Source organism: Lycium barbarum, chromosome 4 (assembly GCF_019175385.1).
Source record: "Lycium barbarum isolate Lr01 chromosome 4, ASM1917538v2, whole genome shotgun sequence".
In the NCBI taxonomy this organism is placed as follows: Eukaryota; Viridiplantae; Streptophyta; class Magnoliopsida; order Solanales; family Solanaceae; genus Lycium; species Lycium barbarum.
Genome location: NC_083340.1, coordinates 51,276,865 through 51,281,903, shown reverse-complemented (window position 1 = coordinate 51,281,903; position 5,039 = coordinate 51,276,865).

Genomic DNA, 5,039 nt, shown 5'->3' with positions numbered 1-5,039 from the left:
GGCCCTCTAATCAACCTTGCATGCATGGCCTTCTTGCATGCATAACCTTTTTTGCACAAATAGCCAACTCCCGACCTTGTCCAAGTTTGCACATGTAGCCAATTTGCAGAAATGCCCCTATTTGCATGTTTGGCCACTTTGCGCATTTGGCCCCCTTTCTAGTAGCTTCTTCTTTAAGCCTCGCCCAAGCCACCTCCCACACATCATAGGCCTTATTGTGGGGCTTGTATGAGCCTCCAAAGGGCTTCAACGCCATCCTTATCATCCATGCCGCTTGTAGAGCTTGAAGTTCCATATCTTGGCCTTGGATGTAAGTCTTGAAATGAGGTGTGTCAAGTAGGATCGTATCATCCTCCGTTTCTTCAAAAGGATTCTTCCTCGAATCCGAACCTAGCAAAACCCAAGGGAAGACATACGAAAGCATACTCCTCAAGGATTGAGGGTTAGCACACAAAGTAATAACCACACATACATGCTAAGGATGGACAAATTTGTGGTACAACCACACATCAATAGCAATCATGACTATCAAGTGCACACATGAGGTATCAAGAAGTTGATTCCTCCAAGGTTCATGACATGAGGATAGAGTAATAAAACCAATGGATGCAAAATACGAAGCATGTAATATTACATTGGTTCTATTTGACAAGAAGCACCATGGGAACTCATTTTCCAAAAAAGGTGTTCCTAAATCCAACAAGGTAACACCCCGGTCAAATGGGAAGTATAACCACCTACCAGGGTCAATAAAACAAACAACTACCCCACAAGTGCCTTCCCCAACATAAGATGCACCCTCAACACAAATAAGAGTGTCATCATATGCAAACAAGTAATAAAGAAAGGTATCACTTAAGACAACTTCCTCATATATGTCATCCCACAATGTAGCCTCACTATTAGGTTCAAGAATAAGATCATTCAATAGGCTATTATGAAGTTGAACATGAAAGGAAGAATTTTCAATTTCTAGACAAGAATCACCTACCTTTATAACACTTTCCTTCCCTACAAATGGATCACAATCCTTCAAAGGAAAATCTCCATCATGGGAAAGAGTGTCATCACTCCATAGTGGGTTATATGTCACATTATAGTCTCCAAAAGAAACCAAATGCTCAACATTACGAAACACCTCACTAGGTTCATCATTCCCAATAGTCATGTCAATATCAAATAACGTATTATCTATAAAAAGAGAAGGATCAATTAACATTGAAGTATCAAAGCATTCAATTCTACTCTCATAAAGACAACAGTCACTTTCGACAATACTTTCATGCACATGACTAGGTAAATGATCAATTGTTCCAACATCATCACTAAATTGAGGGTCATTAAGCACATCAAAAGGTTCCTCAAATAGTGGATTTTTATAGCAAACAAATTGATCAACACAATCAACCACACTAGTTGGACGCAAATTGATCTTGCTAGAAGAATCAATCCGGTCATCGCTAGGATCAACTAGTGGGTGTCCTAAGAACTCACATACCAATGTACTAACATGCAAATCATAGGGATCAACACTAGGTGGACACAACTTGAACTTAAAAAAAGTGTCAAGATAGTCATCAATAGGATCAACTAGTGTTGGATCACCCATATCATACACATTGTTAATTTTCACAATAGCACTAGGCTCCTCACAAGGCAAAGATTCATTAAGCTCAATTAAAGACGAGCCATCAATTACAGCCACTTCAACAACATGATCAATCACATCATTTGTGGTGTTAAGCTTAGCTATTTTACCTTGAAGTTCACATTCACCTCCTTTGCCTTGGTTTTCAACTTTGGAGCACGTTTCCTCCTTCGAGAAGCTCTCAACCACCTCAAGAACCTTCAAAGGTTGGGTCATCATTAGGTTTGCTTTTGAGAATGCCTGCACTATCATTAATACAACTAGAGTAGAAAGAAACGTCACAAGGGTTAGATAAAAGTTGTAACAACTCCCTCACATCACTCCTCACATCCTTTCCATTTTCCTCTCTAAAGTTGTCACTTTTCGCTCCCTTACTCCTCTCAATCTTTTCTCTCTCAATTTCATTGGAGTTGGGACAAAAGCATTTCTTTAGAAGGGTTGGGAAAACTCTCCACCTCATTCTCTTCCTCTTCTTTATCTTTCTCCCATTGTTTGAGTAAGCATCCCAACATTATGCGGTGCATTTCTTTTAATTTCTCCTTGCGCCTTAGCGAAGGATTGGACCCTCCACCTATAGCAAGTACGGTTGGAAAGAGAGGCATTCCGCCATTGTCCACTATAAACTCATGCCACCTTTGCCAAAACGAAACCCTATGCTTTATGAACCAAGGATTACCCAAACATATTTGACAATGGTCTAGGGGCAGTATATCACACCAAACCTCTTCTTCTTGGTAGTCGCCACGGGTAAAGAACACCTTCGCGCTCCTATCAACTAAGAACCCTCGTGAATCATAGTAAGGGTCTTGTTTCATCATACACTCTATACCCAATTGTGCAACCGCTTGAGGTGCAAGCCAGTTGCCATAACTCCAATCATCCAACACAAGAACATACCCCGCACTACCAAGCAAGGTGGTTTTTTTCTCAAGTACTCGCCTTTCCGAGTCATTTCTCACTTGAGATCTTGCATTCCCTCTACTTCCTTCACCTATCAACATTCCCCTCCTAGCATCAACGCCACAACCATGAGAACATGGCACATTCGTTCTACGATAAGAAGCATGGTTCATTGTATTTCTTGAAGTAGGAAATGTATACTCTCTCCTCCTCCTCGGACTACTCATACTTGGACCAATCCACACACTTATACCATTTTGCTTTGAATAGGAAGTATTACAAGGCGATGTATGTGAATATCTACTAGAAGACCCCTCATAAGAATTATATGAAATCCCGTTATCTTCACAAACATATTCACCATGAAGTGCATAGCCACTGTCACGACCCAACCCCATGGGCCATGACCAGTGCCCGAACTGGACACCCGTATACGAACCTATTAAATATAGTCAAACTAGAACTAAGGACAATATGGAAACTTGTAAAAACAAACGAAGGGTTCGCAACATCACATATCATAAACCTGTCTCCCGAGGAGTCACAGCATAACAATAACACAATAAGCAAGCCGACAAGGCTACCACTATACACGGGGATATCCAACGCAAACCATATAGACACAGCTGACCAAAACTTATATACAACCCACACATGTCTATAGACCTCTAAGAGTACAAGAGTGAAATATGACGGGACAGGGCCCCGCCGTACACCTGGATATATATGTAAGTCTATATAGAAGATCCGTACCAAAATATCTAGGCTCTGAAACAATGGAGCTCTCCAAACAGCTGAGCAGAAGTCCTAAGCTAGAGGATCACCAAATCGAGTATCTGTACCTGCGGGCATGAAACGCAACCCCCCGAAGAAAGGGGGTCAGTACGAGATATGTACTGAGTATATAAAGCATGTAATGCAATAAGGAAAATCACAACTGCAAAAACGATTACAGGAGGAAAGTATGATAATCAAAGATACCAATGCACTTGTGCCTTATGATATGAAAATCATGCATGTCTATATCATATACCATATCCGTCACATTATGGGACTAGGTGAATAAGTCATCATATACCATACTCGGTGCCATAATCACATCATTATCATCATATACATATATATATATATACCGTACCCGACCTTCTAGTGAGGGACTCGGTGAACAATGCAGTGAAACTGTGCACGAAAACATACCCGACCCGGGACTCGGTGAAAGATACATTAACAGCATGCACGAGCAGAGTAGTGAGAAACCATATGTAGACTAAGTTATATCATAGACTCAATGGAATAAGTAGAATGAACTAATACTTGAGCATCAAAGATAACAATCATATCAAGTACCCCTCGAATGTCATTGTGGATTATATCAAATAGAACTTCAAGAATCATAGACACGTATCAAGATAATGTGAAATAGGTTCTGGATATCATGAACATTAGCCATCCTAGTGTTTCTAAGAAAGGCGTAAAACGTACTACAACGTTAGTAGCTTATTTCTAGACAATTGGGCAGCATTTCCCCTATATTGTTCATTTCCCTCACATTCAAGCCAACTATGAAACGACCAAATCAACATCAACCACCACACATCCAAGTACTATATCAAGACTAACCAGAACAAGATTAAAGAATACCCCGAAATAGCCCGCACAACATTCCAAATCAGCCCACACATTACAACATTTAATAATAGATAACATAACGACTACGACATATTCAAGTTTTTCTTAATAATCTATAGCCACAACACTTCATCGAAACGACTTTATAATAGTCCAACAATTACAACAACACAATGCATAATCTTAACTACACTTAGTCCTCCAATTCAACAAGAACAACACCACGCCCCGAACAACCCCTAATTACAACATAACAATGCCCGATAATCTCACAAACATCTAAGAATATACCAAGCAGACCACATACGCTTCGTATACGAAATTTTATACGCTTCTTTCTTCCAAGTTTGGTGATTCATATCAGCAACCCCACAACAACGACATCAACCACTATATGCAAGGAAACTACCCTAATATCACAACAAGTTCTAAAACAGCCCATGAAATCAATACAAGTTTCTAACATAATTTAAGCTTTCCTTTCACTTTCATCATATAATCAATGACAACAATAACAACAACACTAATAAAAATTAATCCACCATTATTAGATTAGAACAGACCCAATACGGCCCAAACAGAACTTTAGCATCAACATACACAATTCCTTGCATCCAATTGCACATCCACCAAATTATACAAAGACCAAACCATCTCTAAAACATGTAGGAGAGAATTAAACCTTACCTTATGAAGCTTGGCCTCTCAACGTTGCTGAATTTGTGAATTAAAATTACAAGTGTTCTTACTGCCCCAAGGATTAAATTCACGTTGCTACTCACCTTTGAATGTGTAGAACACCATAGGAATTTAATTTTTTGCCATCAAGATCTTAAGCTTGGTCATGAACAGCCATGGCCGT